This window comes from Typopeltis vanoorti, chromosome 3 (assembly GCF_054136105.1).
Source record: "Typopeltis vanoorti isolate ZY-2024b chromosome 3, IOZ_Tvanoo_1.0, whole genome shotgun sequence".
Lineage (NCBI taxonomy): Eukaryota > Metazoa > Arthropoda > Arachnida > Uropygi > Thelyphonidae > Typopeltis > Typopeltis vanoorti.
This window is the reverse complement of record NC_143551.1, coordinates 112039588-112066418: the sequence shown is the minus strand read 5'-3', so window position 1 is coordinate 112066418 and position 26831 is coordinate 112039588. Positions and strand designations below refer to the sequence as shown.

Genomic DNA, 26831 nt, shown 5'->3' with positions numbered 1-26831 from the left:
TAATTACATATAGTATGTAATGAATGAGCATATTCAGTGGAGGAATAGAGATAAATTCCACCTGGTGTCAGCCGTGCATTGGTGGAAAACGTCCCCCAAAGGGTGCAGGAGGTGATCAAAGCCAAAGGCGGACATACCACATACCCGATATTAGTGTTCGCTTGTTGGTATCAATTGTAAATTGCTATAGTGTGCGTACAATTATTGATAGCGTATGTCAGTGGAACAGCTGCTACGTTGTGATCAGAACATATATAGATATGATAAGTGCGTCATGTTTATCGCTTTTTGCTGTAAACGTGATTTGTAGATGTCGTTGAAGTACGATATAAAAAATTGGTTAGGACTTCCATGCCGTAGGCTAAATTATGAAAAATGTCAACATAACGCCACCTAACAGTTGGTGTTGGCACAGTATATCTTGTATAATGCTTTCCGTAAGGGTGGAACATGCGTGTTTGTTAGGTGCGATATCCCATGTCTATCAGACCTGGAATATCTTTTATATTATCTGCTTTAGTTCATATTTCCATTCTTCATTTGATGCCTTTATTGCTCTCTTAATTTTAATGATTATACTGACCTTTTTAATATTATCTGAAAGTTGTTCTAATTAACCAGAGAGATAATCTTCTATGGAGATGTTAGCTTCCGCAATTCTGACTGTTCCTCCCCACCCTGTTCTAACTTCACTAACCAAGCTGGATTAGATCATTACTGACAGTAATGTCAGTAATGATCTAATGCAAATTGCTAACCTACCTACCAGAAACTCCAGATAATTCCTCCAACACGTTCTGGACCTTTATTTAACTCTCCATGTTAAATAAACTCGGAGAGTTTATTTAACACTCCAAGCTAGCAGTGTATTTGATCCAAATAGACTGCTTGCTTAGTTCTCCTCTTGAACAGCTCTGACACAACCTTGTCCATGTTAAGTTTTCTACAGAACGTCCTTCTCCCCATACATATTCTATCGCACTGCAATGATGCCAGTTGAGATGATCCTTAGATTTGTATGCCCCTTTTCCATGGTCATAATTGCATCACATCTCCCAATCCAAGCACTCGATTTGATCTAGTAACTGAAATTATTCTTTCTTGAAGGAGTGCCTTTATTCCTTGAACCACTCAAAATTCCCGACCTTTATCGAATCCTTTGTTTTCGAAAGAACGTGACAAAGCATTCTAAGTTGAAATGGAGCATTCACTCAATGGCTAAAGATTCCTGCCTCTCACTGAGTTTAAACTACAGTATCCAACTGCAAACAAATTATTAACATATCTACAGCAGACGCTGTAAATGTCAAATGCACTAATTTTGCATCATACTCATCAGTCGAGCATTATTCCTTGCCAAGGCTGTTGGACAAAACTTCTGCCACACTGTGTTTCTACCTTTCTCTCATTCTGCTGGAACAGTGGCAATATCTCCTAAAGATAAGGCATCAGTCCTCATCAGCACCTCTTGGCATTAGCCTTCTCCAACTCTTATATGACTAAAGCAAATTCCCTTCCTTGCCACCTTCACTTTTCCACAAACCACTTTCATTATGCCTCTCTTGTGTATCAAGAGAAAAATCTCAGAAAAATACTCAACAGCCTTGATACAGATAAGTCCTCCGGCACTTGTATCCCTTCAGTGTGCTACGAGCTTGTGCCCTAGAATTAGCACCCATCTCGCCCTTATCAGCTGTTATTCATCTGGTTTTTTCCAACAGCACGAAAGCGAGTTTTTATTCAGCCTGTTCCTCAAAAGGCTGAATAAAAGTCAGCCTTTTGAGGAATGGCTGATAAAAGTCAGTCATTCCTCATTTCACTCTTAAAAGTAATGGAGAAAGTCATCAATAACCATATTCTTTATTACCCGAGACCCATTGATTGATTAGTGGTCACAGGTATGGATTCAATCATTCTCGTTCTACAGAAGCCTTACCAAGCCATATAGATGGATCTAGTGACCAATCTCTGGAAGGAGAGATATTGGTCACTAAATTTCTGGCGCTACAGGAATAAAGCTGAGGATTTAAAGCAACTTTTGGGATGTAGTGTTATATATGAGGACTGAGGGTTTATACACTTGAAAGACGGACAAACGGGTGGAATCCAGAAAGGATTGGTGGGATTTAAGACTTCGTGCTGCACATCACCGAAGTATGGAGTGATCATTCGACGTTCGAAAAGTTGCAGTGGAATGGAATCAAGGTTGTCCGTACACATTGAAGCTGTTTATGGACAACCTTGATTCCATTTCATTTTATTAAAACAACTATAATATCCGATACGGTGTCAATTTTTATTTATTTATTTTATATCATGCTTTTTTTTTCTTGACCTGCATACGAAAAATCACAAGACCTATAACACATCACCCACTTGTGTATATGAGTAAAATGTGGGCAGTTAATATTGATTATACTAAAAAAAAAAAAAAAAAACTATTATAATTGAGCGTCATTTCTCACTTGCATTTCATTTTCATTTTTGATATCTGAATTCAAAATTTTTAATTTCTGTTATATGCTGCTTGGAAAGAAGTCGCGAACACACTCATGGGTAAGATGCATCATGCCATATAACGAGTCACGTGTTTGTAGCCGGTATAAATCAGGAATGTGTTGCTCCAAAGTCAGTTTAACTATGTCCGGGTGAAATGACTGCAAGAAGGGAACTGACGGAGTTTGAAAGAGGCGTTGTGATAGGATGCCATGTTGCAGACCTATCTGTTCGGCAAATTGTTAACAAATCGAGCCATCCTAGGTAAACAGTGATCCCATACTGAGATGGAAGCATAAGGAATCAACGCAAGTGCTACCGTGCGTTGATTCCTTGTGTTGAGGGATCCAAGTGTACGATCTTTCACAAACACTGAACGTGACTGTAGGGTGCTACGAAGGATAATATGCAAAATCCGCTAATCCGATACGTTGAATGCGGAATTCCGGGCATCGAATCTGCACAAAAACATTCAGAACTGAAACTCACAACATGTGTTTCCATGGTAGGGCTACAATATGCAACCCCAACATTACCTGAACAAACGCGCAGCTTCGTCTTCAGTGGTGCACAGTATACATGGATGCTTTGAAAGCTATTATGGAGCGACGAATCACGGTACTAGCAGATGGACGGGTGTCGGTGGCAGATGCCCAGTGAACATTTCTTACCAGAGTGCGTAACCCGAACTATGAAATTCGGAGGTGGCGCTTTGATAGTTTGGTCCTGTTTTACCTGGCTTGGCTTCGGACTTCTGTAGTGCCACGAACTCTGAGAGGTATGAAAATTCAGGACAATGGAATGCTTCCTACTTTGTGGCATTTCAGCGGAGTTGACTATTCTCTTTCAGCAAGACAATGCATCGTGTCATAAGCATTCTGCTGTAACTGCACGGTTTATGGACATAATGTCACCACACTTGACTATCCTTTACGCTAACCACTTAACCGCTCTCCAGCCAAAAAGGCTGCGGGTTCGAATCCCACCGTGGGCGTGGATGTTCGTGGTTCTCTGTAAAAATACTAACGGGATTAGTGTAGATGGTGCAGTTCTCTGTAGTTGGTGGATTGCGTGGTGAAGACGGAGTGTCGTAGAGTAGGTGCCTGCGTCGATGAGTCTTTGGAGGTATCACGTAATAATAATAAATATTTACAAAGCCCTGATCTCAGCCCTTTTGAATCTGTGGGATGAACTGAAGCGTCGGGTGAGGTCAAAAGACGTCCAGTCCACACCAGTGAAAGATTTCATCTCCTTAATAAAGGAAGAATAGTCTAATATTTCCATTGATCGCTATCGTACGCTTGTGGAAAGTATGCCCTTTAGGATTGCTGGAAAGGAGGTCCTACATCTTGTTAAGGTGGGCGCCATGGCTATTTGTTCCTCCCACTATGGTGCCCACTGACGTTTTTCCAAATACTATATAACATGAAGTTTTTAGCTGCAAATACTGTATAACATGAAGATTTTAGCTGACCAGACAACATGAATTGAATGAAGTAAAATAAAAATCAGATATTTATGGTTTATCTTTTTGTTATCTCAGCATTAAACCAAATTAACTCTTATGAGTTGAGTAGCCATTCGAAGCTGACTTCATTTTCCGCTCCCCTCCCCACACAATTGGAATTTATAAATACAGGTAACCCTCGTATAACGCGGATGTTAGGTTCCATAGAAATGCCGCATTATATAAATCGCGTTATACGAGACTTAGATCACCTAGAAAAAGTAGGGTTAGGTTCCGAAATCGTTTTTTTTTTTTTAAATTATATAAACAACAATGACATATCCAACAAAAACAATATTTTTTTTTTACTTCAGGTAATTCATATAAGTTAAGAAAACATAACATATCAGACAAATACGTAGTATAAAATTATAAAAATTACAAATTGTACATAAATTTCATTGCACAATAATTCATAAATGTTTTAGACACAATAAAATATAAAATAAAGCTCATATTTTAATTGTCAATCACATCTCTTCAGAAATAACATTTCGCAGATGTTCTTCAAGTGGCCGGAGGTCGTCACCACTTGAAATCTCTTGGATATCATTTGTATAATTCTCATATGTATGTAACTCACTAGAAAATAAACTGCTCAGCTTGAGAATAACACACTTATGATTTTAAATGCGCTTTTCCTGGCAGAAAACGAAGGCAATTTTCAACAATAAACACTTTATACAGTAAATCCTAGATGGCGAACCTATGGCATTCGTGCCAGAAGTGGCACGTCTGAGAATTTTGCTGGCATGTCGATTTACAGGTGATATCCTTTTATACGCTCATAAATTATTCAAGTTTTTTTTTTTTTTAATTGTTACAATACGTACAAGTTGAGCTGAATTTTGTTTTACACAAGACAGCAGCTATAAAGACGTGCATACGATTGGCGCGGTATTAACAAAAGATCGCGCGACCCAAAGACAAAAGCAACCCACACGTGTTGATTTGAAATTCTAATTCTCTTCAATCGAATTCCATAACATCTGAAACTGTCATAACAACATTCACTATTGGTTTTAACACATTCACAACAGGGTGTCATTTATCGTTCCGATGGAACTTCTCATTACTGACTGGCTCAACTCACGCAAACGTTTCAACCCTTGGTTGAATTTTATGGCTTCTTCTCTGCGTTTGAGGTGGCAGGCGAACTCACACATTCATTATATGGCATGTTTCAATTCTTGGTAGTCTTATTTTAAGTTAGCCTTTGTGATCTGTCATAATGACATCGAGAATTATGACAGATCATAATTCTCAAACAAGCAAAACCAAATGCAATAAAATAAACACTTATTTCATAATTGAAAAATTGGACAATAGTTTTTAGTTAGATACTGTGTTTCGGTGCAACATATGGTTTTGCTTAAGTCTATACAGCATAGTTTCTGTGAGAGGGAGACATGTGATTTATTACTTTGCGCCGTTTTTATTCCATCTGTCTCTAATTGCACTATTTGTTGAGAATGACACAGACTGTAAAAGCCTCTGTACAGTACCTTATCAGTGATGCGATAAAACTAAATTCGATACTTATAACTACTTGCGCGATACGGGCAGACACAAAATTAACGAAGATAAAATTTGATTTTTAAGTCCCGCGGTGAAAAATATGAAAAAAAAAAAAATAAATAACGGGTTACTAGAAATTGTAGACCGCGTTATATCAAAACTGTGTTGTATAAGTACCGCGTTAAACGAGGGTTACCTGTATTATGAAAATATGGCCACACCATTTCAAAATCTCGCAAACATGTGACCAGTTAACATAGATCAGTTGTTTCCAATCTCTCGAACTCGCTTTGCTTTAGATTTCACTAATTGACTATCGTATACTGACTGTCAAGGAAACGAGGAGTGCTGATATGATCTGCAGACAGTAAGTTAAAAGTTTTCAGAAATAATTCTCCTATTAAAGTACCTTTTTGGTATTTTAGATTAAAACATGTACACTTTTTCGATGAATTTCTTTCTCATAGAATTCACTGTTCTCAAATAGAAAGCTAATTAAACAGAAATAGAATAGTGTAACTAATGCGTAAGTCCTAAATTCCCATCAACATTCATGCAAAATAATCGTATTTTAAATATTATATTAAACAAATAATCTGTATCTTAAATAATGAATATATGTATAGTCATAATGATTTTGGATTTGTAGAAATTATTTCCATGTCCTTTTAAACCTGTCCTCAAGGCTTCAAATTAAATGTTTACATTAGCTAATTAAAATTTGTTATTAAATAGAATATTAACTATAAAAACACACCTGAATTTTTTAGCTGAAAGATGATGGCCTATCCGATTCACTTATTTGAGGTATAATGTGGCCAAGACAGTATAAAGTTTAGAAAATGGGAAACAAGCAAAACCAATACATTCATGTGGAAAAGCAAGAATATAAATATATTTCTGGAAATTTTTCCATGTTTCTCCTCTAAATAAATATTAATTTTTATGGCTATTTTGCCTATTTTTGTTTAGGAGTACCCCTTTTATGATGTCATTGGTTTTTTACTCAATTTTTAGAGCATTACTGATGTTTTAAAGATATATGAAGAATATAAGGAAGGAATAATTTTGGACATACCTTTGTGGGATGTTCCTGGTTTTCTTATTGAGCGGCATCCGGCGTATGGCTATATAATTGAGTTATGAATGAAAGGAAGGGAGAGGGGTTGGAAATAGAAAGATGTGGAGAATTGTGGGTAAGATAAAAATGTATGTGAATTAAAACCGGGGTTTCAAGGGGGTGGGCTGTGAATTCTTTGGGAAGAAGGTGAAAGTTATAGTAAAGCAAAGAACAAAAACTACAAGAAACGCCGAAAACTGTGTAGTAATAATAACGGCGTGCTAGCTGTCTGGAATAAATTATTTAATTGAAGCTTGAAAGGGGTCATCACCTTATACATAATGCTTAGGTCTTTTTTTCTATACGTCTAATTATTTTATTTGTTTGTTTACCAGATCCCACCTGGTTACGCTTAGGTCTATTCGTGTATACTTAATAATCTAATACTCGTAACGCAGTGGTGTAGCTAGAGCTTTTGCCGCCCCTCTCAAACACACCAAAAATACTATAAAAAGTCAAAACGACGTATAGGGAAATAAATTAAAACACTATGTTTATTTTTGAAGTAAAGCTTTAATTTCAACATTCTAAAATGTTATTTTTCTTGCTTTTCTGTTAGCAAAATCGTCGATAACATTGGCAAAGTCTATTTCATAGTAATGTAGGTAATTCTTAATCAATTTTATTTAGAAAAACTCCTCTCCCAACTAGCAACACTTACAGCAATTGTGAGGAAAATTCGCAGTAGTATTACAATATTTGGAAATGAGTTCTCAAGACTGTATTTTAGAATTAACAGCAAAAGTTCAAAAAGGTTCAAAGTGCCACCCGGGGCGAACTGCCCCTTCCGCACCCCCCCCCCCTTAGCTATGCTTCTGTTGTAACGTCTCTAAGTTATAGTTCCAAACATTTAAAAACAGTTTTTCATTGCAAAATCTTCTTTCTTGACCCTCAATTACCACGTCGTGGCAATTGGCGTACATATACTAAGGCTCTAGCAATCAGTAGCGAAGTGCGCCGCGGCAAATATAATCAGCCTCCAGCTGTATATCTGACATGACGACAACATGCTCTCCCGTGTAGTCAGCCGCTGAAGCGGGCAGTAACTTCACGTGTATGTGGTTTGCAGATCAATTGTTTCATTCTCTCGTTTGGAGAAGAGTAGCGGGACGTTTACTTGTGGTGAAATTCATTAGTCTTTTATTCTATATACGTGTCGAAGTTAGTTTTATGAGTGATATATTAGGTATATGACAATCATTGAAATGAAGTAGTATTCTGCGATAACTTTTGCACATTATCGAAGTTTTTACCGAACTTTGGATTAATTATAGTCCCACCGATTTAACGAGGATTACTGTTAGCAGAAAATTTGTTCGACAGTTAGAATTTCATCATGTGTTTTAATGAGAATTTACGTAAACAGTTTGCGAATTTATATGTTTATTTTAAAATATTTTCCTGTATTTGATACTTTCGACCAAACTAATAAAACAATCGCGCGTTTTTATTAAAACGTGTATTAAACCGTCAATTATTAGAGCAGTTGGATGTATATTATGGTACTTATATTATAGTATGAGTGCACGCATAAACAGAGTTGGTTTTCATCTGAATATAAAGTTTTTAGGTTTCTTAATTACTCCCTAGATGAAAATAAAATTGTTTTCACAGTTGTCATGATAAATGCGAAAAACGTGTTCTTTGTCCTGAAGGAGAAGCTTTTCTAAGAATATTGAGGAACGCGCAATAATTCATTCGTGTTGCTTCTAGTTAGAATTTACGGACGTACAAGCTTATATACCATAGATGCAATTGTGTATGAAATTTTGCCGTAGCTTTGTGTTTGCAGTTATTTCAAAACAATGTTGTTCCACAATGTTCCATCTCTATGCTAGATTTACGTTTCTTTATACGATTTTTATCCTTAACCTTCCAAATATATACGTTAAAAAAATCCCAACATATTCAAGTATTTTAGCCCTTGTCTTTCCTAAATTATCAATAACGATTGATCAGAATTCAATTATTGAAAGTCACAAAGGCACAGAAACGCGTCATAGACTTGTTAATATAGCATCAGTAAAGTTTAAGATTCCCTTTGCGTATCTTTTTAGCACTAGTGTGCTGGCAAAATATTCTCATGCAAATGGCTTTCCACATGATTATCATTTAGAAAAACTTTTCAATCAGAGTATTCATCCCATAAGTTTATCTCATTATGGTGATAAGTCACTTGAAACCAGAACTGTCAGGGATCCAGTGCTTCAAAATTTTGCTTATCATGCTCCTAAACAGGAATCAGTTGAGGATATTAAAATATATAGAACAGGATCACGTATAAAGAAGTCGGTCATTTCACTTGCAGAAACTAATAATAACAGCATTTCTTTGAAAGCTGCAGCATTAATTTCAGTTAACACGGCTGGTGTTTCCCAATTTGAGTTCAATAACAACAGTTCAGCACATTTCTTAACACATTTTTTCAAGAAGAGGAGCAAACATTCTGTTCCAGATAATTTAGGCACCTTTGATATAATTCCTGTGATTACAGCACCACCTTTAGTTCTTGATGTATTAGTTTCTTCAAATATGGATGAAACACAACAGAAACAAATGGAAATGTTGAAAACTGTCCTTCCTTTAAGAAAGGAATGGACTGCAATGAATTCTTCAGTGAAGGAGCAGTTTCTGTCATTGTCCAATACTACCATTTCAGGAACCAAGGTAATAAATATTTCACTTCCAGATGATGTAATATCTAATTTTGCTCTTACATCCATGACAGATTTGATTCCAAATCAAGTTCTTGCGACTAATGCTAATGAAGAAGAAGCATTTTCAGAGAAAGAAAGTATTGAAAGGACTTCTGGAGATGATGAAAAGAAAAATGTGTTTATTCTAAGTACAGAAAAGTTAGCATATATAATTATAGGTTCAACTTGTGTTATAGGTACACTGTGTCTTGTGATTGTGGCTGTTGTTATGCAATTTCGTGTGCAACATACTAAAAGGAAATCAAGAACTGAACTTCATAAACGTTACACTGCATATTTAGGAACGTGTACTTGTCGAAAAGTTTCCTGTACTTGTGACTACTTTTCTAGTGATCCTAACATGCACAATCCAAAGCGGCAAGCTCAGTTGCAGAAACATTTTGTAAAGGGACATCCTGCACTACGTCAACCATGGAGGCATTATTCTTTACAAGGGCGTGGAATTAGAAAATTACCATATAGTACTCCCCCTATGTGCAGTGAAACTTTAGGTATTGGTAGTGCACGGCATATCAATCGCACAGTAGTATTGCCCCCATTTGACTATCATTTCCATTGGAATCCGTACTATACAAACAGAAAATATCCAGATTCTGATGATATTGTTCCATCTGTTTCGAGTTCACAAATTAGCCCAAATCAAAGAGAACAATTGTGGAATCCTCATATGTTGTATTCAAGTGGATTTACTGACAAGGAGAAACAGACTTGGGCCAACTGTGGATATTTTGTAGAGGAACTCCATCAGTATCATACTAGGTCAAGAACTGGTTCATAAATAATATAATATCAGAAATTAATGTTATTACATTTATTAATATAAAATATTGATAGTCAAAGGTTGATCACCACATGATCATGTGCCATTAGAACTGTTTATTTTCATTATTTGCTGTGAGTAAAAAACAAAAAAAAAGTACTTTAAAAAAATAATTGCAGTTATATTTTTAACTGGTTTGTATTATATATTTGTTAATTAGAAATTATACATTCAGAAAGAATGTATTTATTCTACAAATAATATAAATGTATATTTTAAAAAGTTAGTATAATACAGTATTTAGATATACAGTATGAGGAGTATGAATTTCAGAAAGTCTTGTAGTGTAGAGAATTGTTTCTGTGCTGTCAAAATGCGAGATATTATTCAAAGCATTGCAGCTATAATGGATAAGTAAAGCAATCTCTTAAATAACCAGACCTTCAGTTAACCATTCATTAAATGCCATATCATATCAGCTGACTCCTGAAAAGCATTATGCAACTGTATATTCAGTTAACCATACTTTATTGATTGTGTCCATCCTAAAGTATATGCTTATATGCAATATTTGAAACCATAAATTTCTTGCATTGAAATAATTTTCAATGCAAGAAAAAATGTAACAACTTAATTGTGCATAGACTTTCATTGAAAGGTGTTAGTAGAGGTATAATAAATATTGCATTTTCAATTTTAATATGTGGTCTTCTCATCTAGATATAGTTTATTGACAGTTGTAGTATAGATTTCATTTCCAGAACATTTCATTATTTAGCATTGCTTTGTATTGATGAAATTTGCTATAATGTAATAAAAAAATGAAATATCTCTTTATTGGCTATATTTTGTTCTTTTTTAAAGATGTTTACCATTTTTTATTTTAAAAAAAAAACGTTTCTTCCAGCTGCAGTGCACTAAAATTTTTTCTCTATGTTGAGAATTATTAATAAGTTGTTACTGGTAGTCTAAGCAAGGCATTGTTAAACCTTACAGGCATTGTGCAATCCTCTGGTGGTTTTTCATGTAGCTTGCAATTAGGAAATCATATCTAGTATAACAATTAGATTTTCATTCCAAGGAAAGCCTACAAAAATCTTGTAAAATGAAAATATGACTGCCACTGTTTTGGGTTTGAGACCTATAATTAAATGGATGTGTAGTTTATTACAAAATTAGTCAGTTTTATATTAAAATTAAAAAAAAAAAAAGTATAACCATCCAAGTTTTTGAATAAGATAATAAATATTTGCCAATTTGTTGAGAGAGTTTAAAATTCCTGCATCATATTAAAGATAAACACTTGGCTGCACAGAAATTGAACCGAAATAATTAATTTTTCCAGTATCTTGGCATTGCAGCTATATCTTCAGGAAATCTAACTTATTCTCCTGGGCCACAAGGACAGCAAAGGCCATGCTATGCCATATCAAAGGTTATAAGGGTTAAAGTTATTCGACTATTGTTGCTGTGGTATAAAACCTCTTAAATATTGGGGAGATTTGCATGACTATATTTGTTAATGTTAGATGTGATCTTGATTACTAAAGCTAATTAAATTTTTAAAAAAAGTTGCAGAACTTTGAATCGGATTTTTTTCCCCTTTTTAGTTTTCCTCTATCTATGTTTTAAGTAAGGTATTCAAGGGAAGAATAAATAAAGAAAGCACTTTTTTAAGAATTAGAAAGCTTTCTGTAAATTACATTTGATCAGAATTTTATTATATATTGCATTATTTTCTTTTTTAATTGTACATCTTACTCATGAAAGACTGTGTTAAGGGTTAGAAAACATAAAACCATATCCTAGAGATTAAACATAGTATTTACAAGGCATTTCAGCTACCTAATAAGCAGGGCATTCATCTTACACCATTTGTTCAGCTGTTGTTGTTTAATGCAAAATTTAAATGCAAACACTGCTGTACGCTTAGATGGAATATCAGCTCGGGTATTGCGTGAATGTGCAAATGAATTGTCAACCCCTCTTACTTGGATATTTAATTTAAGCTTGAACTCTGGTATGGTCCCTAGGGAGTGGAAGTTAGGCAAAGTGGTTCCTTTGCATAAGGGTGGCTCTAAAACTGCGGTAGTTAATTACAGACCAATCACCATCTCAGGAGTAGTGGTAAAAGTATTGGAAAAGTTGGTTAAAGACAAAATTCAAGAATGGGTGGATCAGGATATGATACTCTATAGTGGCCAACATGGTTTGTTAAAGGTAGATCCTGCCTTAGCAATCTATTAACTATTCATAATAGAATAACATCTGAGTTGGACAAAGGAGCAGGCTACACAGTGGTACTTCTGGATTTTGCTAAGGCCTTTGACAGGATACCCCATAGAACACTGTTACGCAAATTGGAGCAGATTGGAATGGATACTAAATTGGTGATATGGATAGGAGAATGGCTCAGGGAGAGATACCATAAGGTGATGTATGGAGGAGCCGAGTCCAGAATGAGGCAGGTGACCAGTGGTGTGCCTCAGGGCTCAGTGCTTGGGCCAATGTTGTTTAATTTGTATATAAATGATATAGGAAATGGCTTAAAGGGAGATATTCAGTTGTTTGCTGATGATGCAAAGTTGTGTAGCGCAATAAAAAATCAAGCTGATGTTGAAAGTTTGCAGGATGATTTAAATAAGCTGGTAAAATGGGTAAAAGATAATGGATGTCAGTTCAATGTGGAAAGGTGTAAAGTCATGCATTTTGGGATTAAAAGATTACCAGCTGTGTACTACATTGATGGAAAGGTACTCCAAGAGATTGATGAGGCTAGGGACTTAGGGGTGTTGGTAGATAGGGAGATGAAGTTCAGAGGACACATTGCTAAGGTGTCTAAGATTGCACATAGGATTACTTGGTTGTTGAGGAACACACTGACATCCAGAGATAAAGAGGTTATTATTCTCCTTTATAAAGCATTGATACTTCCACATTTGGATTACTGTGCTCAGGTCTGGTCACCTGGATTCCTTGGAGATGAGGAGGCTGTGGAGAGGGTTCAGAGAAGAGTGACCAAGTTGGTGAGTGATATAAAAAATGCCCCCTACATTGATAGATTGAGAGCTTGTGAATTGCAGAGGTTGGTTGGATAGGTGGAGAAGAGGGGGATATGATAGAAACATTTAAATTACTGAAAGGTTTTTATAGGATTGATGCAGGGGAAATATTTCAGCTGTGTGATAGTGATGGAAGAACAAGAGGTCATCTCTGGAAATTAAAGAAGAGTGTGGTTAACAAAGGTGTTAGAATAATGTTTTTTGCCTAGAGGGTGGTGAACGAGTGGAATTCATTGCCTGACTTAGTTGTGAGCTCTTCTTCTGTAAATGAATTCAAGAAGAGATATGACAGATATTGTTTTGCTAGTTTGGGTCTCCCGCGATGAGTCTACTGACTCCATGGATATACCCGTAATAATAATGTTTGACTTTTGGCAATGTATATTATGGGAATGTATTTTCTTTTCTTTTCTTGTTGCTAGTAGCAAAAGACATACTGTCATCTGGAGCTCGAAACTAAAATAACTAGGAATGATTATCTCGGATTGAATTTGATCCAAATAAGTGAAATCATTTCTAAATGATACCAGCATGATACAGTGATACTAAATGATACAGTGTATTAAATATGAGTCCAGTATGTTTAGGGCCAGATTGCAAATGTACTCCACATAAATTAAGCCATGTGGTTTATGGGAAGCAGAATTTTGATTTCAAATAATCCACAAATAAGATTTTTATAGTTACTGTATTATACTACTAGTGGAATGTTAGCAAAAATGGTTATATATTATGTGAAAGATGTTTTTTATGTATATGAAGTTGTGTTATTATATATATGCTGTCAAAAAAAAATTACAAACTTTTAATGATGGGGGGGGGGTACTTTGATGACTCAGTATGTAGAATAGTCTAGATTTAGCATATTTTTGTTATAATCAGTAGTGTCTGTTATTATTATTACACTGAATCTCAATGGAGTACCAAGACTGGTACTCCATTGAGATTCAGTGGTTAAGACATCTTTGTGTGTAACAACTTACACACAAAGATGTTTTTAGGTAGCAACAAATGTATTTTTATCTATTAATCGCATGTGTTTTTCTAACTAGCCTGAGAAAAACCTAACTCACCTTCAGTTGAAAACCCATAGAAAGATTCCTCACATGATTATTATTATCCCAAGACCTCCATGGAGTCAAAGACTAACCTAGGAGGTCCTTTTGTCACACACACAGCTCATCATACCCTGCCTTAAACACACACAAAATTCTTTGCAGACACCATATGCTCAAGCAAGACATCCAGTCATTCACAACTTTGCATGCAAAAAACCTGCTCCTCACTCCCATTCTCACACCCTCCTTACACAGCTTCCAGGGGATGTACTCTGGTTCACTCCTTGTCTCCCAACATTTGCTGTAAAGCCTCTCCAACATTGATCCTATAAAAACCCCTTACTAACTTGTAGGTCTCTATCATATCACTCCTATCCACTAGACTCTGTAAATTCATCTTCTCAACCTTTCCTCATATTCGACATTTTGGAGATCAGAAACTACCTTAGTAAGTCATTTCTGGACCCTTTCCAATATCTTTTCATCCTTTTGAAAACCAGATGACCAGATCTTTGCACAGAAGTTCATGTGTGGCCTAATCAAAGCCTTATACAATGGAACAAGAATCTCCCTACTTCTACAAGTCATTGTCCTCTGCATTATTCCCAAAATTCTTTGTGTTTTCCTCACAATTTTGGCACCTGTCCCCTAAATTTAAGATCCTTATCCACTATCATCCCAAGATCTCTTATTTCCTACACCTCCAACAATATATCCCCACCAAGCATAAATTCTGTATCCTATCTTTGTTTCCCAAATTTTAAAACCTTACATTTTGCAACATTGAACTCGCATCCTCATTTCCGTGCCCATTCACTCAATTTATTCAAGTCTTCTTTGTAAGGCCACAACATCTTCTCTACTCTTCATAGTTCTTCCCAACTTTGCATCATCTGCAAACAACTGAGTATCTCAATCCAAATCTTCACCAATATCATTAACCTACAAGTTAAACAGTAATGGTCCTAAGGTACACCACTAGCGACTTTCCTCTTCCAGGATATTGCTCCCCCATACACAACTTTCTGATACCTATCAGATAGCAGTCTCCGATCTAATGCACTAATCTAATATCCAACCCCATCCACTCTAGTTTGACTATCAACTTATCATGCAGTAATCGATCAAACTCCTTTACAAAATCTAAGTATACTACTGTGTATCCCTCTTTTCTGTTCAAGGAAGCCATCACCTTATTGTAATAAGTAGATTACTAAAATATGACCTCCCTTTAGTAAATCCATGCTGTCCATCAAAGATAATACCATTGTTGTCAACCCAATTCTGGATCCTAGTTCTCACAAGCTTCCCCAACAACTTAACCACAACACCTGACACACAGATAGGCCTATAATTTGATGCTTGAGTTTTATCACCTTTCTTATGAAGCAGCACAATCTTGCCACTCCTTCGGAACATGACCCAGTGCAAGGCTCATTAAAAAAAAAACATGTCAAGGCAGATACGTGGTGATGTATTATCAAGTCCCACGGCCTTATTAACATCAGGTTTTGCTCAATTCCCCATACACCACCTGCTCTCTTACAGTCAGTCTCTCCTCTCCACCATCAATTGCTCTCAATCTCTTCATGATGTCCCATTCACAAGAATGAAAGACCTTTATGAACTGCTCATTAAGTATCTCCACTATATCTTCTGGCAGTTGTCCTTATACCATTTTCTCCATCAATGTCACCTTTCCATAATCATTCTCCCTAGTTTTTTTTGGCTTCATTAGCTAACTGCTGCTCATACTTCACTTTTACTACCCTTACAACCAAGTCACATTCCTTGCCTGATTTTTGTAATCCTCATGGAAAGGGTTATTACCGTTTCTCTTATGCTGCCTCCATAATGCTTTTTTTTTCTCTGTATTGCATGCTTAATCTCTTCATTCATCCATTTCACACCTACCTTATTTAACATTCTGACCCTTGGAATACATTTAGACATTGCTCCTATTATATATAGTTCTTGAATATCTCTCCAAGCTGCATTGATCTCTTTTACAGCCAACTCCTCATTCCATGCTATACCTGCAAGCTGTCTCCTGAGCTTTTCATAATCACCAGCCTTGTAGTTCCACCTATACCATTTTCTCACAGAGGTACTCACACTGCTTGAAACCACCCAGGTAATCACTTCATGGTCACTCGCACCAACTGGAGGGTGATTTGAAACCTCATTTATAATTACATCCTCTGATAAGATGATCAAATTCAAAACCATCAATCTTCATGTGACCTCTGTTACATACTGCCTGAGGTAGTTGTTCCTCAAAAACTCAAACTCATTTTCTTTACTTCCAGTTGTTATCTCATCATCCAAATCTATATTGCCATAGTTAAAATCACCCATAATAATCACCCCTTTTCTTATTTGCTTGGCTAATTTGATTATACATTTCATAGTCACTTCCATCCACAGTACCAGGTCTATAACAACATCCAACTAAGCATTTCATTCTGTTTACCTCTATCTCACACCATACTGCCTCAAACCCACTGGCACTATTTCCCTCTTGCATCTCTACTGTGTATGGACATAACTCTTTCTCTATCATCAATAGCACTCCCCCTTCCTTTTTACCACTTCTATCCTCACAAAACACATCATACCCTTCCATCTCTATTCTTTTCAGGATGTCGTCCTCATCCAACCATGTCTCGCTTATTCCAACAATTTTTGGGTGAACAGACTCAATTAATGCAACCATTTCATTTGCCTTGTTTCTTACACTTCTAGCATTTGTATACAAACACAGCAGCTTATTCCTGGATCTATAACTAGTTCCACTGACACCACTTATTTGATGTGACTTCTCCATGCTTAACTCTAGCCATTTCTTTTTCCTCTTATTCATCTTCAAACCTTTTTCAGATCCAACTGTCTTCTCCTTGATCTACACATGGATTCACATCCTCTTGCTCTTGGAGCAACTACCTTTCTCATGCTGTATTCTTCTGTCCACCCTGGGCCTCACTGACAAGTAGCTAAATTATATCTTTTCCAGTGGTAGCATTTCCTTTATACATTTCCATTATAGCATGTCTTTATGGAGGTGTTTTCATTGTATATACAAAAGATTAAGTTGTTTTGGATTACTTTTGTCGTACACCTAGGACTTGGGGTCTTCTTACTATTGGTAACTGATAAATACTTCTTTGGGTATAATGTAGATCATAAAATCTAATTTTGAAATTCTTTGCTTGCCTGCTGTACATTTAAATCCTACAGGCTGAGAAGATAGATATATATAGAGAACACATTTAACTACTTGCTCATTTGCTAGTAGGAATTTAGGATGACCCTGCTAATTAGCATTACAAATGTTATTTTGTCATATGTTTTTCTTTTTTTTTTTGTTTAAAATATACAGACTTATTGGAGAACTTTGATATTACTTCTTTGTTCATTAATGTTCTAGTAACATAAAACTTGGCTTAAATTAGTATAAAATTTCTCCACCTGCAGAGTTTTATATATTGCAATTAGTAGTGTACTAAACTACCTTTCGTGGCATAATGAATTTTATGTACAGATTTTTTAATCAAATATACAGAAATGTTTTGTGAAAATTTGGATAAAAGAACAAAGCTAATAACAATGGCAAGTACGTGCTGGATTTCTTTTCAGGATATGGACTAGTTATTGCCAACACCATGTTCCAACATAAAAATGTGCACAAATTCACATGGAGAGAAAATGCAAGAAATAAGAAATGTCTCATTGACTGTTATTGTTGATAGTAATGTTTTCACACTGATTCAGGACAAAGACTATACAGAAGATTTTGAAATTGGGAGTCACCACCATTTTAGTTTTGAGCAGGATAAAATTGAATTCCATATTGAAAAGAGGAATGTGTAAGAAAGTTTTTAAAAGAATCCAAGTCGAGCAGCTTTCAGAGGTGAACTATAGACTAAAATACACAAACATCACCCAAGAAAAAATGAAAGAGCTTGAAAACAAAAACCAAACTTTGGATATTCAATGGGAAAACATTAACTAATTGAACCAGAGAGAGAGGCATGTGGGGTGGTTGTGTGCAAAAAAAGAAAAATCAAAACTCCATGGTGGACCCAGAAAATTAAAGAGGCATTCAAGGGAAAGATGAAAGCATATTAAAAATTTCTGACAAGAAAGTCATTTTGTACTCTTAGAGAATACAGAAAAAAAAATGTAAGAAAGTGAAGCACTGTGTAAAACTAGCTAAACAAAAGTCATGGGAAGACTTTGGTAAGAACATAGAAAATAAATGTCAGGTAGGTGGGAAAATATTCTCGAGACTGTTGGAAAAGCTCAGAAATGGAAGGTAAAAGGAATTAGAGATGATAAAGGTGACATGAAAACTGGAGAAAAAGGTATCCTTTATGTATGGAGTAATTACTTTGAAAAATTGCTAAATGAAACAAGCAGTGACAGCACATTGGTAAAAAAAACACCCAACAGGCATGCAATCAGAAATACATATCTATACTTGAAGTAGAAAAAGCCATTAAGAACCTGAAATTTGGAAAGGTAGCTGGAGTAGATGATATCCGACCAGAAATGCTCAAATATGGAGGTATAAAAATGTTACAGTGGCTGCACTGCATAGTTCAGAAGTCCTGGACAAAGGGACGAATTCCTGATGATTGGAGTAGAGCTCTCTAATTCCTAATTCCTAACAAAACAGCGAATTCCTAACTTTTCTAATTAAAGGAAATTAGCAAATCTAATTAGAAATTAGATTTCCTAATTTATAATTAGGAAATTAAAGGAAATTAGAAAATTTTTATAATTGAAGGAAATTTTTCTAATTAAAGACATGGAAATTGCAAATTAACGGAAAAAGGATTTCACACATATAAAAATTAGGATTGGTACTTTTTTAAAATCACTCTGTTCATTGTAGATTATGCTTTTCCATTTTTGCATTGAAGATACATGTGATGCACAAACAATATTTCTATGATTAAAGTTATTAAATGTAAGTCATCCATTTCTATTATTTCTAGTACAGTGGTGCCTTGCAATTTGCCACTAATCCGTCACAGAACTAATGTCGAATTGTGGGACAATATTTCCCATATAAGTCTATGGAAAATAGATTAATTCGTTGTCGGACTCCTATCACACTCCCCCTATGAGGGAGTGGGAGAGAAATACACCATATTATTTACTTTACGTATTTTACTATTGTTTACACAATACATACACTCTATTGAGCCTTAGATGTTGGAAGGGAGTTTTCTTTATCCTTTTCTACCTGTTCTCGTCTCCTCTTTGCTTGAACAAGGATGAGGAACTGATCAAGGGTGGACTGTCTCCCTCTCTTTTTCAAGATGGTTTTGAAGTGATGCATGATGGTGTTGTTGAACAAGTCTGTCATTCTACTCACATCAGCAGTGTTGGGTGCTATTCCAAACAAACAGACTGCACCTTCTCCCAATGGAATAAAACTTCTTTAATGGCAGCTGTTGGCATCAGCCCTTTTTCCCTGCCATCCTCTTCTTCAGGTGAAATTCCTCTTTCTCTCTCCTTTGTTCACTGAATGCTCTGAGTTCTTCCATGGTCAGTTTCTCATCGTGATCCTCCACATGGTCTTCTACATCAGCCCCATTAACCCCTTCTATTTCGAGATTCTCTGCTGTCAAAATGATCTCTTGCATGGCTGCAGCTGCTTCTGATTCTCCAGCTGCTTGGTCTGCACTGTTGTCATTGTGAAAAAAATTAGGAACGAGTTTCTTCCACGATGCACGAAGGGTTCTCTGTGTCACTCCATCCCAGGCAGTTTTAATAAAGGAAATAGCATTGAGAATGTTGAACTCGGTCTTCCAGAAGCTCTTCAGTGTCTTGTCAGAAGAGTGAGTCACGTTGAAAAGCCATGAGAACAAAGCCTTGGTGTAAAGTTTTTTAAAACACGCAATCACTTCTTGATCCATGGGTTGGATCAGTGACGTGTTTGGATACAAGAACTGGACTTTGATGAAGTTAAAGTCAATTTCAAGAATGTCCTCTAAGTCTTGAGGGTGGGCACTAGCATTGTCAAGGATCAGCAGTGCTTTCAAAGGCAGATTGTTGTCAGTGAAAAACTTCTTCACACTCAGGGCAAACACCTCAAAAATCCAATCTTTGAAAACTTGCTGGTCTAACCAGGCTTTTGCATTGGACTTTCAATGGTAGTTTGGACTTAATGATTTTCTTCCCAAAGCACCGAGGATTTTTCAGTGGTAGATCAGAAGTGGCTTTAGTTTAACGTTCCGTTTGCATTTGCTGCCAATAACAAGGTAAGCCTATCTTTCATAAGCTTATGTCCTGGGAGCTTTGCTTCTTCTTGCATGATGTAAGTTTGATTTGGCAAGCCCTTCCAAAATAAACAAGTTTCATCCCTGTTAAAAATTTGCTGTAGCAGGTAGCCTTCCTTTTTGATTAAATCAAATTTTTTCAAACCTCTTTATCTGCACTAGCAACTTCCCCCCTGTCTGAGAACACTATGGATGCCTGTTCTGTGAAACCAGCCTTGACTTGCTTTGGATTCCTCAGTTTGATCTGAGGTACATCCTGGAGTTTTCTTCTACAATTCTTCAAAAATTAACCTAGCCTTCTCACAGATCATTGTCTGAGTTACTGGATTTCCCTTCTTCTGTGTTTTTCTAATCCAGGTAGTAAGCAGCTTTTCCATCCCTTCATTGATTGTAGATCTGTTCTTGTCAGAAATCTTCATTGCACCAGCAGACACCCTAGCATACATAGTCTTGTCTCTCTGTTGCCACAGTTGACCTAGGAACACCATACTCTTGAGCTACATCTGTAATTGTTCTACCTTTCTGCACTTTATCTACAATTTCGCTCTTCTTTTCTATGCTTAATCAAGTTGCTTCTTTCCTGACTTATTCCTCTGTTCACTTCTCTTTGGACCCATTCGTAAATTTCACTCAAAAAAATAACTGCAGATGCACAAAATTTTTACTTTCTGAAAAATGCAGAATTGAAAATTAGCACAAACAACATGAGCAAACACCAATGCAGTCAAACAAGAAATGACAAATAACAAATGACATCGCACAATTCCATGCATGTGCCGGCCTGCAAAAATTCAACTGTTGAATTGTGAGGCACCACTGTATTATGCCTATTTAATTCCAATTTAAAAAAAAAACAAGAAATCCTTCTCTTTCCTTGATATACTCTGACCGAGGCAAATACACACATGCCATCTCATGCAGGAAGATACATGTTCTTTGTCACCTAGCACAAAAAAGCATAATCATATTACAAGGGATATGGCATCTCAGATGATGAAGAATAGAAAAGAGAAACTAAGAACTAGAACTTCTTGGTATAACCCTATCACAAAATGGAATGGGAAGTTGAAGCAGAAAGCATTATTCAGCTATCTCGAGAAGCTTCAAATAAATGGAGTACCCTAGACTGGATAACCATAAGTTTATCATACATCCAATATGTGATAAAATAATGATTTTGAAACAGTGTGACATAAAGGTAGCTCTTAGTCCTCTATGCAGAACCACCACATTTCCACATCACCTAAATTCCCACACCTTTCCCTAAAAATAACTGTGCTTACAAAATTTGCTGGTCACTACTTGGCATTAAGTAGTACACACCCGCTGCTTAAGAGAAATCTGCATGGCAGACCATGTCAGACATGTCAAGAAGAAAAGAAAACATTATGGACTTTTTCAATTGAAGGTGAGTTAGCCGATTTCATACGGAGGTAGCGGGGTTTTTTCTCCTGGAAACTCGGGATTTTCATCCCACATACAGACAAATCGCCCTTTAAGAACGCACGCAATTTACAGACAAAAAATACCAGCTGTGGTAGTGGGCAGTAGATGGCGCTGATGTTGTTGATTGGTGGTAGAGGTTCGGTGTGGTGGTGGAGACGGAGAGTTGTACAATAGGTGTCCTCCCGCGATGAGTCTTCGGACTCCTTGGAGGTGTCACGAATAATAATAAGTCAGGCCTTGCTTCTCACAACAGGTGATCACCAAGTGCTGGTAAACAAACTAAATTGGTGTCCATTACATATACACAGTTAGGAAATCAAGGTGGCTTCCAAAATGTTACACACCACTGTCTAGTCTTTGTTTATTAAACAACTAAACTGTGTGGACTTAAAATCTTTTATCTTAAAAGTTCCACATGTGAATAATATAGCATGTGTAAATATTTGTTAAAATCAACAGTTTTATTTTTATTTTTACAAGCATCTGTGGTTTTCATTGTTCATAAAAATAATTATGGTATAACCACATGAACACTATGTGACAAAAATTCTTTTTATTCTATTGCTTTCCTACTTGTACTTCATAAGGAATGAAGATTTTTTAAGATTTGACATCAATAACTGACATCAATAGAATCACTTAACTGACAGTGCATATCATCTTGATGATATGCTCTATCAATTCGTTGTTGATCTCTGTTATGCAGAGTCTAACATAACCTAGTTCCAAGTATGTTAGGTCCTTCTTTGTAGGCTGATCACAGTTTGTTGAAGATAAAGTCTTGATTTTTTTAAAGCCTCTGAAATATAACTGTCATGTTCCTTACAAGGGTTTCCTAAGTACTACAACTTCTATTTTAAAAAAAAGATCGGTAGGCCCACTTGCTCTCTCTTTTTTAATCCTTGTCCATGCATGGTACTAACTTGCTACACATTTTGCAACCTCTGATGTGTGTGTGTATGTGATTGATATAAAAAAAAATTGTCAGTCCTCATACATGTGTGAGAATTTAAGTGGTCATGGAATGTATGAATGAATATATAAAGGTGGAAGACGATCTCAAACATCCATGCCTAGGTGGGATGCGAACCCACAGCCTGTTGGCTGGAGAGCAGATATGCCAACCAGGCCAACACACATACATATATAAGCTTCTCCTTTTAAATACTCAACAAATCAATTTCTTCTGTATGCCCATACAGAAGAAATTGATTTGTCCATCACATATTTTATTATTATTATATGATATTATTATAATATCACACGTGCTCCATCACATATTTTATTATTATTATAGATCCACACTAACCATTATTTATTTATTCGTATGGGATTCCTCATCCATCCCTTAGGACTGGTTGAGCCCCTCCTAATAAGGGATTAAGTATGTATTTATGACTGTAAATCCATGTGTATTCATGGGCCGGTTGCCTGTTCTGAGATACCCTCTACCTCCATATGAGACCCGCTAACTCACCTTTACTCAAAACAGACCAGTAAAGATTCCTCACGTCATGGATGGGAATCGAACCCAGGTTTTTCCGACCAAAGGGCTTTGTCTATACCGACTGAGCTACGGGCTCTACTGACCATTATTAACACAATATCTGCATACCTCTGCTTAAACCTCTGGCAGTCCATTCCACTCATTCACCACTCTCCAAGCAAAAAATCAAGTCTACACTCCCTTACTACCCACACTCTTACACATCTTCCAGGCAGTGACCCCTTGTTCTTTCTCCCTCTACTTATCATGTATTGAAAACTTTCTTTTGTGTTACTCTTATAGAATCTCCATTAATATAGAAGTTTCTATCATGTCCTGTCTCTTCTACCTGTCAACTAAACTCTGCAACCGCCACAGACCAATGTGGAGCATTCCACAGACCTGTCATTGGAATGACCTGGATTTGAATCTTGTCTAGGATGTGAAGGACCTTTTATCAAGGCTTTTCGTCTGAAGTTGAGTTAGCTGATCTCACACAGGGATGGTAGGATTAATATGATAAATCCAACTCTCCGCCATTTCTTGATTCCCAAGAAACCCAGGTGACAAAGCCTGTATATGGTATTCAAGATATAGCCAAGCAGGGGCCTTATAAAGAGAGATTATCACTATAGGAAAGATTGACTTCTATTTGGGTTTATAGGTCAGATTTATTTTGAGCTAAGTTATACCAACTAGTTTCGCCAACTATAGCTGTTGGCTTTGTCAGGGTAAAAGATATATAGATGTAAGACCACTTAAACGCTAAAACTGTAAATGAACCGAATATAATTGCATTTTTACAAAAAACAGAAGAATGCATACATCACACGCATAGAACGTGTATGATCTCACTTGTTATGTAGGAACGTTCTATAATTTGTAGCAAAATTTAATTCTGGCAAGTTTAAAGATCTAATGAGGCTCTTCCAGATCTCGGGCAGAATTAATCCTTGTTTTTCTATTTAGGTTTTGTGTTGAACGAATAACTGTTGTGGCTTCTTTTATCATTCAGGAGCGGAAATCCTCTAAGTAGGGCATGGAGCTTTTGTCCCATTCATTGATATGGTTTGTTCTAGAGAAATGAAAGGCTAACCCCGATTTGTCTTCTCTATTATTGCTTACATCTATGTGTTCCTTTTTCCTGATTTCAAAACTTCTAGAAGTCTGGCCAATGTAGTTCAAGTCGCACGAGCAGGGGATGTTGTAGACTCCGGCATATTTGTAAAAAGGATGACTGTCTTTTTGGAGATCTTAAGAATTGGCCGATGGTCTTTGAAGGTTTAAAAGCCACTCATATTCCATGTGGCTTGAGGAGTCTGGCAGTCTTATTGGAAAGATTGCCAGAAAGATAGAGCCCAATTTTTTAGCATGTGTACAATGCTAAGTTTCTGAGAAATGTGGTGTGAAGAAGTGAAGTGCAAGAACGACCTGTATTGGTTGGTTTGCAATAGACTGAGGCTGATGCATCCATCTGTTTGTTTTTTAATTAAAGTGTCCAGAAATGGTAATTGGTTTTCTTTCTCAAGTTCTAAAGTGAATTTAATTTTGTGGTGCAAAGAGTTGATCTTGCTTATAAAACTCGAACAGATCCTTTTTTCAGTGTGTTTCCAAACAATAAAAATGTCATACACATATCTCCTCTCTCATTACGACAGATGATAAAGACCTCAAAGATGAACTCTCCCTGATATCAAATAACCTTACAAAGAATGGTTGTCCTAGAAAATTGATCCACAAGATACTTTTCTGTGACCCCCCCCACAAAGACAGCCTGAAGATATACATTATAATTCCACTATTGTAATTCCATATACAGGGACAGTTTCCAATAAGATTGCCAGACTGCTCAAGCCACATGGAATACGAGTGGCTTTTAAACCTTCAAAGACCATCCGGCAATTCTTATGATCTCCAAAAGACAGTCATACTTTTTACAAATATGCCGGAGTCTATAACATCCCTCGCTCGTGCAGCTTGAACTACATTGGCCAGACTTCTAGAAGTTTTGAAATCAGGAAAAAAAGGAACACATAGGAGATGTAAACAATAACAGAGAAGACAAATCGGGGTTAGCCTTTCATTTCTCTAGGACAAACCATACCATAGAATGGAACAAAAGCTCCATGCCCTACTTAGAGGAGGATTTCTGCTCCCAAATGATAAAAGAAGCCACAGCGGTTATTCGTTCAAAACAAAACCTATATAGAAACCAAAGATTAATTCTGCCTGAGATCTGGAAGATCCTCATTAGATCTTTAAACTTGTCAGAATTAAATTTTGCTACAAATTATAGAATGTTCCTACATAACAAGTGAGATCATACACGCTCTATGTGTGTGATGTATGCATTCTTCTATTTTTTTTTGTAAAAATGCAATTATATTTGGTTCATTTACAATTTTAGCTTTTAAGTAGTCTTACATCTATATATCTTTTACCCTGATGAAGCCAACAGCTATAGTTGGTATAACTTAGTTTGAAATAAATCTGACCTATAAACCCAAATAGAAGTCAATCTTTTCTATAGTTCTTGTGGTCAAAAATAACTGTTTCATCAATAAGAGATTATAACTACCCTATCTTTATTTGAATGTTGAAGAATACATTGTCCTCTGAACTTCAAACCTCTTTCATCCAGTACCATCAATATGATATAAAGTATGCAATCTTTTCATCCCGAAGTGCATTCATAACCTTACATTTTGCCACATGAAATTGACAACGATTGTTCTTTGTCCATACTGCTAATTTATTTAAATCATCCTGCATTATATCTACCTCACCTTTATCAACTCTTGCACTCCCCAATTTTGCATCATCAGACAACTGGATATCCCTTGCCCCTGAAATTATTCCTTATTTCATTAACATACAAATTAAAGAGGAGTGGCCCTAGTAGAAAGTCCTCAAGACTCGACTAGTCACTTTTTCACCTTGATTCCCCCCCCCCCCATCTGTGCTGCCAGCTTCATTCCTATTTACTCCCTCTTATGTAATAGCTTTCCATCTGGTATTTTGTCAAATACCTTTGCAAAGTCCACCATTATCAGACTGTAATCATTTCCTTTATCCAGTTCTACTATTCCTATTATAAAATGTGAGTAAATTACTAAACATACTCTACCTTTAATAAAGCTATACCACCCACTGTAGAGTATTGTATTTCTATCCACCCATTCCTGAAGTTGCCTTTAATCAACTTTTCCAAATTTTAATCATCACTCTTATGATACTAATTGGTTTTTAATTTGCTACTTTGTACTTTTATAACTGTGACAGTTGTAAGATTTTGTCTTTACTTTATTTTTACCTTAATTATTGTATACACATATATATATACTACTTAGAGTTAATGCTTTCTCCTTTAC

General features: G+C 36.2%; 1 long non-coding RNA gene across 1 annotated transcript in view; it reads left to right on the top strand.

The window, feature by feature from the left end:
- Positions 1-5811: 5811 nt before the first annotated feature.
- LOC150108471 (uncharacterized) overlaps positions 5812-26831 on the top strand; it is a 62651-nt gene continuing 41631 nt past the window's right edge. The window contains exon 1 of the long non-coding RNA XR_016550659.1: positions 5812-5888. This is a non-coding gene — a long non-coding RNA (uncharacterized LOC150108471). The remainder of the gene's footprint in view (positions 5889-26831) is intronic.